Genomic DNA, 13256 nt, shown 5'->3' with positions numbered 1-13256 from the left:
CCGGTTTCGCTCTCCCTCCTCGGAGCCCCCAACCCCCACCCAGGGCTCTGTTTCCTGAGGGATGGGCTCGGGCTCTGGTGTCCTGGAGACAGTGGGGCTGGGCCTTCAGAGCGGGGGGCACTGTGTAACTGGGGCACGCGGGGGTGAGTGGCAGATGCTCACCTTTCAGGGTGTGATTTTTCTGACCTCTGTTGCTCCTTCCCCATGGCTCCGGTTGGTACTGAGATAGAAGAGAACACGGGGAGGCTCGGACCCCCACCCCAGCAGCAGGTGACCCAGTGCTCAGGGGTGCCCACCCAGGGGAGAAGGGGGCAGATTCTTTACCTTTCCAGAAGGGAGAACAGGTCCTGAACGTCTTGCAGGTTCTTTAGAAATTCTCTGAAGCCTGGAAACAGGAGACCGGGTCACAGCAGAAGGCGGGGTCCAGGGATCTTACGGGAGGCTGGGCACAATGTCCCCTTAGGGGAGACCTTTGGGGGATTGGACTCGGGAGCCCCAAACAGCACTGTCCAAGGCCACATGCCCGCACGCTGATGACAGGATTCATGATGGGGATGGCTTTGTCTTTTCCAAAGGGCTTCCCCGTTCATGACCTTGCTGGGGGAGGAAGCCTCCAGAGGAATCTGAGCACAGTTGAACAGTTGAACAGCTTGTCCACAGTGGGAGTGGGAGGTCCCGCCCCCAGTCCAGGCCCTGGGGCCCCTGCTGAGCCATACTGGTTTCCAGCCCCTCAGGGCTTCCTTCTGGCGCAGAATCTGGGAAGCCTCCGGTTTCGCTCTCCCTCCTCGGAGCCCCCAACCCCCACCCAGGGCTCTGTTTCCTGAGGGATGGGCTCGGGCTCTGGTGTCCTGGAGACAGTGGGGCTGGGCCTTCAGAGCGGGGGGCACTGTGTAACTGGGGCACGCGGGGGTGAGTGGCAGATGCTCACCTTTCAGGGTGTGATTTTTCTGACCTCTGTTGCTCCTTCCCCATGGCTCCGGTTGGTACTGAGATAGAAGAGAACACGGGGAGGCTCGGACCCCCACCCCAGCAGCAGGTGACCCAGTGCTCAGGGGTGCCCACCCAGGGGAGAAGGGGGCAGATTCTTTACCTTTCCAGAAGGGAGAACAGGTCCTGAACGTCTTGCAGGTTCTTTAGAAATTCTCTGAAGCCTGGAAACAGGAGACCGGGTCACAGCAGAAGGCGGGGTCCAGGGATCTTACGGGAGGCTGGGCACAATGTCCCCTTAGGGGAGACCTTTGGGGGATTGGACTCGGGAGCCCCAAACAGCACTGTCCAAGGCCACATGCCCGCACGCTGATGACAGGATTCATGATGGGGATGGCTTTGTCTTTTCCAAAGGGCTTCCCCGTTCATGACCTTGCTGGGGGAGGAAGCCTCCAGAGGAATCTGAGCACAGTTGAACAGTTGAACAGCTTGTCCACAGTGGGAGTGGGAGGTCCCGCCCCCAGTCCAGGCCCTGGGGCCCCTGCTGAGCCATACTGGTTTCCAGCCCCTCAGGGCTTCCTTCTGGCGCAGAATCTGGGAAGCCTCCGGTTTCGCTCTCCCTCCTCGGAGCCCCCAACCCCCACCCAGGGCTCTGTTTCCTGAGGGATGGGCTCGGGCTCTGGTGTCCTGGAGACAGTGGGGCTGGGCCTTCAGAGCGGGGGGCACTGTGTAACTGGGGCACGCGGGGGTGAGTGGCAGATGCTCACCTTTCAGGGTGTGATTTTTCTGACCTCTGTTGCTCCTTCCCCATGGCTCCGGTTGGTACTGAGATAGAAGAGAACACGGGGAGGCTCGGACCCCCACCCCAGCAGCAGGTGACCCAGTGCTCAGGGGTGCCCACCCAGGGGAGAAGGGGGCAGATTCTTTACCTTTCCAGAAGGGAGAACAGGCCCTGAACGTCTTGCAGGTTCTTTAGAAATTCTCTGAAGCCTGGAAACAGGAGACCGGGTCACAGCAGAAGGCGGGGTCCAGGGATCTTACGGGAGGCTGGGCACAATGTCCCCTTAGGGGAGACCTTTGGGGGATTGGACTCGGGAGCCCCAAACAGCACTGTCCAAGGCCACATGCCCGCACGCTGATGACAGGATTCATGATGGGGATGGCTTTGTCTTTTCCAAAGGGCTTCCCCGTTCATGACCTTGCTGGGGGAGGAAGCCTCCAGAGGAATCTGAGCACAGTTGAACAGTTGAACAGCTTGTCCACAGTGGGAGTGGGAGGTCCCGCCCCCAGTCCAGGCCCTGGGGCCCCTGCTGAGCCATACTGGTTTCCAGCCCCTCAGGGCTTCCTTCTGGCGCAGAATCTGGGAAGCCTCCGGTTTCGCTCTCCCTCCTCGGAGCCCCCAACCCCCACCCAGGGCTCTGTTTCCTGAGGGATGGGCTCGGGCTCTGGTGTCCTGGAGACAGTGGGGCTGGGCCTTCAGAGCGGGGGGCACTGTGTAACTGGGGCAGGCGGGGGTGAGTGGCAGATGCTCACCTTTCAGGGTGTGATTTTTCTGACCTCTGTTGCTCCTTCCCCATGGCTCCGGTTGGTACTGAGATAGAAGAGAACACGGGGAGGCTCGGACCCCCACCCCAGCAGCAGGTGACCCAGTGCTCAGGGGCCTGACCTCCGCTAGAGAGGCAGCTCTTAACCTCTGGTCCTCGGCCACTGGCCACTGCTTGGGACGCTGTGCTGGGCCCCTCCACCACACCTGGACTCCGGCCCAAGATCTTCGGGGAGAAATCCTCGTGTCCCTCTAACCCTTGCCTGGTCTGGCTTGTCCTGGATGAATGGTGGTCTACTCTCTCCTGAGAATACCCGTTCTAGTCTTTCCTACTTCAGGAGTCTCCCCAGTGACTCGGAAAAGTGGAAAGAATAATAGAAAAGATGATAGGATTACAGTCTGCTGGGTCTGGGCCGAGGGTTCCTTACCTTCCTGCTCTTCCTGTGTCTCTTGCCTGGTGGTGAGGATGGATCAGGCTGGAAATAGGAAAATAAGAAGGCGACGAGCCCCAGTCCACATATAAAGGCAAGGATGCCATTAACTGCCAAGATAGTGGGACTGGGGCTCAGCCAACCATCAGTAAGGAATTCCTGAGGGAAGAGATAGTTCTCCATCTCTTCCCTCGGAAAAGAGTTAGTGTCCAATCGCACTGCTGCCCTCAGGTAACCGAGCCCTGAGAGTCAGTGACCGATCGCACTGCTGCCCTCAGGCAACTGAGCCCTGGGTGTGTATGTGCAGACACAAGCCCCACGCCCACATCACAGAGCTGTGGTCTGGTCACAAAGGGCCCTTGAGGACAGGTAAGGGACGCAGGTAGCCGGACCACATCCCCTCTCCACCGCCAGCCCTGGAGCTCTGTCACCCCTCCACCCTCCCAGGCCTGACACTCCTACCCGCTCACCGTGCTAGAGACAGACCCTTCGTCAATTTGCCTTTCATCCTGCGTGGAGCTCAGAGAATACCTGTTCCCCTTGAGCTCTCCAGTTGTGCTCCATCAGTTTCATAGCTTTTAAAAATCTGGAGTTGTCCTTGAAATTTTGGTTAATCCCAGGAACTTTTGTCCTCTGTCTGCAGCTCCAGTCTCCCCACATCATATGTTCTTGCCTTGCATCACCCTAGTGCAAAAGAAACTCAAATTTCTTTTGTGCTTCTTTAGCCATGTGCATTTTGAAAACATCTTAAGATGTTTTGTTTCAATTAACCTTCACTAACTTCAGCTAAAGGGACTTAGAAAATTAATGATTATTCAAAATTTACAAAGCTAAGTGCAGGGGCCTGGAATTAGTTGCGGGCCCCGGATGTAGGGGCGGGCCAGGCCGGATGGAGACGGCCAATCAGTGGGGCACGCATATATTTGCTGTGGTGGGCTGAAGTCCCATTGGTTGCCTGTGTGTGGGCCGGGCTCGGCCACCTCTATACAGGTCAGTTTGTGAGGCTGGGTGGGGAGGGTAGGGGGAGGAGGAGGAGGAGGAGGAGGAGCTACTCAGGGAGAGCCACTAGTCAGGGAGAGCCGTTAGTCAGGGAGAGCCGTCAGGATAGCCGTGGTAGGGTAGTCCTCGGAGCGTCGTCATGGTCGGCGGGAGCATCGTGGTCTGCGTCCCGTTCGTCATTGTAAGGGCTTACTTCAGCAGAGGGAGCCATATTGTTGCAGTGAACTTAGGTTGACCCTGCCCCTCCCAGAGGAACTTCCTTGCAAAGCCTAGATACAAGGGCGGGTCAGGCCAGGTGAAGACATCCAATCAGAGGGGCACGCATATGTCTACTAGGGTAAATTGAAATTCGATTGGGGGCCCGTGTGTAACCTAGCAGTTTTTGTGTGTGTGTGGCAGATCTAGCATGACTGTGCAGTTTTCTCTGTGTATTGCAATCTCATTGGCTACCTGTGTCTAGCCCGGCTAAAAGTGCCTCTATAAAAGTTGGTTTGCGAGGCTAGTAGAGGCAGTCTCGCAGTCTCGCCGGAGCAGTAAGAGCTGTCAGCAGGAGCTGTAAGAGTCGTCGGGGAGTGGCCTTGCCAGAGCAGCCTCCCTCCGAGAGTGGCCTCGTCTGGGAAGCAGCCTCGTCGGCAGCAGCCTCCTCTGGAGCAGTCTCGTCCAGATCAGCCTCGTCCATAGTGGCATCGTCTTTAGAGCGGCCTTGTCCAGAGTAGCCTCGCCGGGAGCAGCGTCATGGGGAGCAGAGTCTGCGTCATCGGGCTGTCGTCCTCGTAGTCGTCCTCGTCGTCGTCGCCTCTTCCTCGTTGGGAGCGGCCTCGTCCGGCGAGCGGCCTCACGGGGGTCATCGTGGTCACCTCTTCGTAAGAGACGGCCCCTACCGGCCGGGTTGGTTTCTGATGCTGGCGCAAAATCAAGCTTTGCTTGACTTTCGCTTTGCATCAGTCCCGTTCCTTTGATCACGGACCCTAACACTAAGGAAGTAGGTAAGGACTTCCAAATGAGTCCACATTTCTCCCAGGCTTGCAGCGAATTGCTACGCGAGAGCCCAAGTTTCTCAACATTCACATTGGTGTCTAGAAAGTAGCGTCAGTTCTGAGAATGTTTTGGGTATGGAGTGTCTTGCTGACATCATGGAAGGCTGCCTGTGTGATGATGTCACGCCTGTGCCCATGGGCTCTGACTGTGGTAGGGCTGTTACAGCCACCGCTTTTGAAAATGCTTCACCATGACCTGGGCCAGGCTGAAGAGAGCAGGCCTTTTGAAAGAGTGATTCTGCTGCTAGAGCTAGAGAAACCCCGCCATTTTGTAGTAATAAAAAACGGGGACCAACCCAGTCCCGTCGAGTGGAAGGTATGTGCTCTGCAGTATCATGCTCAAGTTACGGTGAACTACAGTGAAACATCGTAAGTGTAAATTACGTAGACATGCTACCGAGGAGAGACAAAAGCGACTTGCAGAAAAATGGTGCAGGATGGTTGCATTTGTTCTAGTTTCAAAACCATACGAAATCAAATACGATTTAGCGATGCACTTACTTTGGTAAAAATGTAAAGTAAACACAGAGAATAGCGAACAGGACTGATGGACAGGGGGAGGGATGTACAGACGACTCCAAAGATGTGGATGATACCACATTTCTTAGAACGGTTGGGATGTGTACGGGTTTCTTTTCCTTAGTCCTTACATCTTCTATGTAATTCATAAATGTCAGCATGTAGCTTTTAAACACTAAGATACACTATCATGTAAACAACCCTTTTGGAAATAAAATTAGACATAGCAAAAATAAAATGACCAACAGGAAGGGAGGAGAAAAACCGATTGTAAGATGTTTTGTCCCCTGCAGGGGTCTTTGTTGCCAAGACCTTAAAGATCCCAGCGTGACTTTCAGTTTTGAAACCTCCCCACTGCCCCGTTTATGACAAGCTGAATCCAACTAAGGTCACTTTCTGATGGTTCCGAAACCTAAAAGAACAAAATGCAGACCTTTGATTCTTAGTGGATGGTACTCGCTTCCTCCCGGCTGGAGATTTTCAGCAGTAAATGCAGGTATTGGGCTGTGGCTGTTAGTGGGCTGCATTCTGACTGTGCCAGGCAGCAGGTCCTGGGTCTGGCTGGCCCACCACCCGGGCTCGTGGAGCAAGGTGACCGTGACTCGACAGAAAACAGATCAGACCAGGCCTCACCCTTGTGGATGGATTTTATTAAATCAAAGAAAAGGAGGTGAAAATGCATTTGAATTTAGGCCAGGGACTTTCAGGCTAACAAGCCCTGAGCTTGCCAAGTGATGGACAAAAAGGAGCTTTTCATAAATAAAACATGGGGGGAAGTAAACATTTGAGATACATAGCAGCTTTTGGAGAAATGTAGATGGGACTTTCATGTTTGGAGCATTTTGCGTGTTTGGTTATAAACACTGATCTACACATTTAGGTGTAATATGTATCTTTTTGTAAGAAAAGCACAATGTTTCCATGTATTTACGCTGGGCAGACATCTGAAGTGCACTATTACATGCCTCATAAGGACACTGATGCTCACAGAGATGGATTCCACTCCTGTTTTCCTCCTCCTTGTGCTTCATCTGATACATTATAAAATCTCCAATGATAGAACACAGGGTGTACCGTACACACTGCCTTTTCTGTGATGAATGCCAAGGTTTGAGAAATGTTTTACCTGGGAGTGCTCACTCAACAGCCCAGGTTGTAGCACTGAGCACACCTGTGTCTCTGTGTCATCTATTCAAATCCGGGAAGGTCAGTTGAGGTCCTGCCCAAACCCTGGGCTGGAGACACACAAGCCCCAGATTATAGAACATTCCCTGAAATAGACACTAACTTCCAAATGGTTCTGCATTTCTCCCAGTCTTATAGTGAAACCTTCTTAATATTTATGTTAGTATCTAGAGAAGGAGTTTAGCTTCCAATATAAATATTTTTGTAAGTAAAGCCAGTTCAGTGAGACCTGAAGGATTTTTGTGGCCCCTTTCACTTCACAGAGGATGCTTCTGCTTCATATGCTCTCTAGTCTTTTAGCTTTCTAGGATTAGTGAAGTTGCAACCACTTTGCCTCTTACCTGAGTCTTCCATTGACAGAGCGAACTGCACACATTGGAGGATATGATAATGTGTTTCAATCATCAGATTGGCTAAGCTAAAAAGTGATGCTGGGGAAGGAGCAGGATCACGGGTGCTCTCATATGTGCTGGTGAGGTGTGAGTGGTGGTCATCCACTCCAGAATATTCCAGGAGGAGCTATTAAATTTTAAAAATGGGCTCACGTGCATGTTCTCAGAGCACTGAAAAGTATGGCGCACAGAAAAGGAAACCATCAACATGATGAAGACAACCTACCAAATTATCCCAGGATCAGAGCGGGATATGCACCAAAGTTTCAACAATTTGGGTTATTGTCATCTTTAACTGACAAGGAAGTGACAGTCCCTCCCTAGATACGATGTTGGGAGATTTTTTTTTAAGATTTTATTTATTCAATTGAGAGACAGAGACAGAGACAGAGAGTACAAACAGGGGACAGGCAGAGGGGGAGGGAGAAACAGACTTCCCACTGAGCTGGGATTCCGACACAGGGCTGGGTCCCAGGATCTGAAGATCAGACAGAGGCAGACACTTAACCATCCAAGCCCTGACCCCCCATTAGGAAATTTTTATTAAATGGTACTAATTAGCTCCTTGGATCCTCAGAAGTCCAAGCAAGTTCAAGTGAACCTGAAGGAGGCTGTCCTAGGACATTGGATCGTGCTGAATGTCAAGTTGATAAGACCTTTTCTATTACATCAAGGCAGTTGTAGATTCTGATTCTGCCATTTACAAGAAAACAAATGATGCATGGCTCTTCCCTGACAGTGAGATAGTCACTGGTATTTGTAAGGGGCAGGAGCTGGAAGTCGCCAGGGCTCCTCTCTCTGCCGTTGTTTACACCCCATCACAGCAAGTTTCCTTTAAAATGCACTTCCGTGGGCAGACTTGACTCAGACTAACTCCCTGGCCCCAGTGACCCCAGCTACAGTCACTTGCCCGACTGGCTGGCCACGTGTGTTTCCACCTGTGCCGTACATGAAAGTATGGGAATGCTGTGTGGTCACGCTTTGTGGATCACAGCGGTGCTCGTCCTTCTCTCAAGAACACAGAATGCAGAGCGTGAGTTTCCCCAGGTCTGGTGTGGAAATGGATAAATCCGTGCTGTGGCTACATTCCCTCTACCCCTTTTTTAAAATGGCCAATGTGAGCCAGAAAGGGACTGAAACTAGTTCCTAATACAGTTTCACTTAAAAAAATTATTTGGAGCAAATGTGTGCTTCTCTGAAGTTCCCAGAGGTTCTGCAGCTTTATTCAACAGCATAAACCCATGGGTCACCCCCAGGTTTCCCACGATGCTAGGTGCGGACTGTCCCTTCAGGTGGTACATAACATCCAAAATGGAAAACCGTATTTAAGCTCTTCAAAGATTATTGCTTTAATACAAATGTGCAATTTACTTAACAATTCGGAGCTCTGGCCCTCTCTCTAAACAGACCCGGGAAGAGAAGCTGTAGTCCATGGTTTGGCCCCTGAGCCGTGTCCATAAGGAGACAGCACCCCCACAGACACCATCACAGTCACAGCCAAATTGACAAGAAATCCTGAAGCGCCAGACATTGCCTTAGCAATGCATTCTCTGGTGCCGGGTTCATGGCTCCTGCCTGTTTTCATGTCCATGCTCTATGTAACGGCATTCGTTCCATACCTGTGCCATAAATATTCAGAAGAAACCCAATGAGTGGGTAACAGAAGATGTCCTTGGAAATATTTTCCAAGGGTACATTTCTTTAAAGGCGACAGATTTTTTTCTTTCCCCCTGGAGTTTGGCATGTTTTGGAGGATGGGTTGTTCTCGACTTTCTTCATTATCGTTTCAAAATCTGAGATGTCATGATGACTCACTGGCCTTTCACTTTGTTTAACTCTGCAGCCTTTCTTATCATTCTTTCTTTAAAAAAGGATTTATATATTTATTTGGGAGAGGGTGATAGAAAGCGCAACACGGGGGAGGAGCGGAGAGAGAGAGAGAGAGAATCTCCAGCCGACTCCCTGCTAGTGCTGGTTAGCCAAGCTAACCCCGAGATCCTGACCTGAGCTGAAATCAGGAGTCAGGCCCTTAACCCACTGAGCCATCCAGGTTGAGTATCAGCCAGCCACGGGTGTCCACGTTTATCTCTTTGATACGCATCTCCACCCTGCTCAATCTGACCCACTTCTTACACTGATCAGGGAGCTAGTCAGATCTCCCAATCCATCCTGGGAACGGCTGACCCCAGAGCCATGCACCCTGGCCCGGTGTGAATTCCAGCGTGAGTCGCCTGGCTTCCGAACTTCCTAACAAGGTGCTTCTCCGTGAGAGGATACTGCACTAGCTTGGGGGTGAGAGTCATTCTTAAGAATCACAGTTGTGGCTGATGCTGCCTTTCTTTATGCTCAGGCTCAGGCTGAGTGTGTGACAGATGGTCCATCAGCAATTCTCTGAAGGAGAGAAAACCACGGCTGAGCTCTTCAGCAGGTAGCTCTCTGCCGGAGGATCAAACCCAGACTGGCCTGCTCAGAATTTGGAGAAACCCAGCATCCTGGCTCCCTTGCCTCCAGGAGAAGCAAACCCCATGCTCATGTTTTGTTGATATCTGGTTATATGTCCCTTCTTAGTTGCAGTTGTGTATGTTTCTTATTTGATTAATTTTATTCTTACGATCACTTTGCCTACTACTTCATGCAGTTACTGGATTTTCATTTTGTTTTTTGTTTTTTCTGGGTTTTGGTATATAGCCTAGTCCTTTTCTATACTTTCTTTGAAGGTGCTTGTTGAGAGTTTACTAGAGACTTCTGTTAGAATTTTTATAATTAATAACCAAGGCACATGCCAATAATTTCTGAGTAAATATGATGCCCATCTCCCATTCTTTATTCATCATTTTCTTAATTACAAATGTGAAGTACCTTCTGTAGTAGGGTTCTAGAATGTGTGTGTGTGTGTGTGTGTGTGTGTGTGTGTGTGTGTGTTTTCTCTGAGAGAGTAAAAGAGAGAGACAGACAGAGAGAGAGAGAGATTTATTTTAAAGAATTTGCTGACTGTGAAAGCTGGCATGTTTGAATTCTGAAGATTGGTGGCAGACCAAGCTGATGTGGCAATTTGAGTCTGATCCCTGCCTGGAGGCAGAACTCCTTCACACTTGGGGACCCCAATCTTTTCTCTTGAGACCTTCAACTGATTAGATGAGGCCCACACACGTTATGGAGCATAATCTGCTTTTTTTCAAAATTTAAGTGAAAATCACATATAAAAAAATACCTTGGCCGTTACATCCAGACATGTATTTGATCAACTATCTGGATCCTCTGGCCTACGCAAGTTGGCACATAGAATTAACCATCACAATTAACCCTTGTCAATTTAGGACCCATACACGTCTCTTCAAGTCATGCTTAATCTCCAAATAAAGACAATAACAAGGTTATACTTCTGTCTATCATGACGCAACTGTCTTACATACAACTTAAAATGCACTAATACATTCGCTAGCAGAGGATACAAAGTCCTCTTCTCCCTGATAACCTGTAACTTCAATGCTATGGTGCAAACTCCATGCATCGTATGTTCTCTGATAAGGGACCACGAGAAGGAAGAAAACAGATGGATCAACACAAAAATACTCATAACAAAATAAGGAAGAAATACTCATAAGAATTAGAGTCCTGGAATGCCCGGGTCGCTGAGTTGGGTAAGCATCCGACTCTTGGTTTTGGCCCAGGTCATGATGTCAGTGTCGGGAGATTGAGCACCACATAGGACTCTGTGCTCAGCATGGAATCTCTGGAGATTCTCTCTCCCTCTGCCTCCGTCTCACCCCCCACTTCCACTCTGAACAAAGAAACAAACGAACAAAATCTTACGAAAAAAAGAATTAGAGTCCTTGTTTCTGTAACTGGTCACAGGGTCATAGCTGGTATTCTACCTGCTACTTCGGCTGCTCATTCTACATTACATTTGCTGTGAACAAGCACCTCAGCTGGTCATGATTCTTTATCTGGTGGAGTGACCCAACCCTTCATTCCTGAGTTTTCTGGACTACCAGTAGTCCTGCCTGGATTGGGCAGCTTTCGTTTTTCACTGACTTTCGTCCCAGGGCTTGGTAGTTCAAAGGAATCTCTTATACTACAGACATGCCCTCCATTTCCTCCACGGTGGATTAACAGTCTCATTTTTCTGCACAGTCAGGATCGTTAAACACCTTACCTCTCATCATGTCATCTGTGAAGAGAGAAGGATTTGGGCAGAAAGCTCCTGTGAATTGGCTAGAAAACACCCGGCAAACACTCTTCATGTGCTGCAAGTGTGCAGCACTGCCCCCTGGGCCTGCCCCGGCCTCCGGAGTTCCACCGGCTGGAAACCTGTGAGAAAGCCCTCAGTGAGTCAGGAACTGGTGAGGACACCGCCTCCTGCTACTCAGCCTCCTGGGGCACCCTCCCTGGCACAGGCAGATGTGGCCTGGGCTCACCCTCACTTAGATTTGCAGCCTTCCTTTTCCAGGGTCCTGTCCATCGAGACCTCCAATTGAGGAACGCCGAGTCACACCCTGTGGGTCCACATGTCATCCAGGAGGAGATGGTTCCTTTCAGAGCTGTGGAATACCCTCAGAAACTTTCATGTCCCCACTGAGGCCATCTCCAACCATTGGTGCCACACTGGGCCAAAAAGTTAGAGGCTGACACCCGGCCACACTCCCTCCCTCAACTGTGCTCCCGGAAAGCTCCCCTGCGCAGGGGCCCTCGGGTGGGCAGCGTGTTCTCAGCATGTTTTCCAGATGGCTGCGACATGCACCGAGCTAGAAAGCGCTCTAGACCACAGGGGACAGTGCAGTCCCAGTGGCTGCCCAACGCCGGCCAATCCTCACGAGCTTGCTGCCCAATTGATTTGGGCAGCAAGCTCGTGAGGATTGGCCGGCGTTAATTGGGCAGAAAGCTCGTGAGGATTGGCCGGGGTTGGGCGGCCCTTTGGACCACCCTGTCCCCCATGGCCTAGAGTGCTTTCTCGCTCGGTGCCTGCCTCGGCCATTGGGAAAATGCACCGAAACAACGCGGCCCACCTGGGAGCCCTGGCGCAGTGGAGCTTTCCCAGAGCAGAGTTGTCGGAGGGGTTTTGGCCGGGTGTCAGCCTCCAACTTTTCAGCCCGCTGTGGCACTGTAGTTTGGGGATGTCCTCAGTGGGGGCATGAAGATTTCTCTCGCTCTGAGGGTTTTCTGCAGCTCTGAAAGGCACCATTTCTGGCTCGGTGGCAGGTGGACTCATGGCGTGGGACTGGGGGCTCCCCAATTGGAGGGCTCGAGGGACAGGGCCCTGGAAAAGGAAGACTGAAAAACCAGGCGAGGGTTCAGGCCTGGGCCTAGGGGCATGGCAGGCCCCATCTGCCAGCGCCAGGGAGGGGACCCCTGGAGGCTGAGGAACAGGAGGCATTGGCCTCGCTTCCACCTGACTCACAGAGGGCTTTCTGGCAGGGTTCAAGCCTGGACAACTCGGGATCCTGGGCCAGGCAGACATGCGTCACATGAAGTGAGTTTGCCAGGGTTTTCTGGCCAATTCTTAGGAGCTTTCTGCCCAAATTGACATCGATTTGGACAGAAAACTCGTGAGAATTGGCCAGCATTTGGCAGCCCTTCTGACGGCCCTGTCCCCTGTGGCCTAGAGCGCTTTCTTGCTCGGGGCATGCCTCGGCCACCTGGAAAACTTGTGGAGACGACGGGGCCCACCCGGGGGCCCCGGCGCAGGGGAGCTTTCCCGGAGCAGAGTTGAGGGAGGAGTTGTGGTTGGGCGTCAGCCTCCGACTTTTGACCCACCGTGGTGCCAGAGTTTGGATATGGCCCTGTTGGGTCACAAAGGTTTCTCTCGATCTGAGGCTTTCCCACAGCTCCAAAAGGCATTGTTTCTGCCTGGGTGGAAGGTGCACTTGTGAGGTGTGACTCAGGGTTCCCCAATTGGAGATCTCGAGGGACAGGACCCTGGAAAATGATTCCCCTTTCTCCGTATCCTCTCCAACACTTGTTGTTTCCTGTGCTGTTAACTTTGGCCATTCTAACTGGTATAAGGTGGTATCTCAAAGTGGTTTTGGTTTGAATCTCCCTGATGGTAATGATGATGAACATTTTTTCATGTGTCTGTTAGCCATTTGTATGTCTTCTTTGGAGAAGTGTCTGTTCCTGTCTTCTGCTCATTTTTTGACGAGATTATCTGCTTTTTTGGTGTTGAGTTTGAGGAGTTCTTTAGAGATCTTGGATAACAGCCTTTGTCTCTACTGTCATTTTCAAA

At 51.3% G+C, this 13256-nt stretch overlaps 1 pseudogene across 1 annotated transcript in view; it reads right to left on the bottom strand.

The window, feature by feature from the left end:
• The window catches only part of LOC308355042 (spermatogenesis-associated protein 31E1-like), a 40259-nt pseudogene extending 28017 nt beyond the window's left edge, over positions 1–12242 (bottom strand). The window contains exons 1-2 of the transcript in view: positions 12040–12242; positions 11190–11344 (exon numbers count right to left, since the gene is read on the bottom strand). The product of the transcript in view is annotated as a spermatogenesis-associated protein 31E1-like (transcript). The remainder of the gene's footprint in view (positions 1–11189; positions 11345–12039) is intronic.
• Between the last annotated feature and the right edge of the window lie 1014 nt (positions 12243–13256).

The sequence above is a fragment of the Martes martes genome (assembly GCF_963455335.1).
Source record: "Martes martes genome assembly, chromosome: 14".
NCBI classification, from domain to species: domain Eukaryota; kingdom Metazoa; phylum Chordata; class Mammalia; order Carnivora; family Mustelidae; genus Martes; species Martes martes.
Note: the sequence above shows the minus strand (reverse complement) of the source record. Positions and strands in the feature narration are given on the sequence as shown.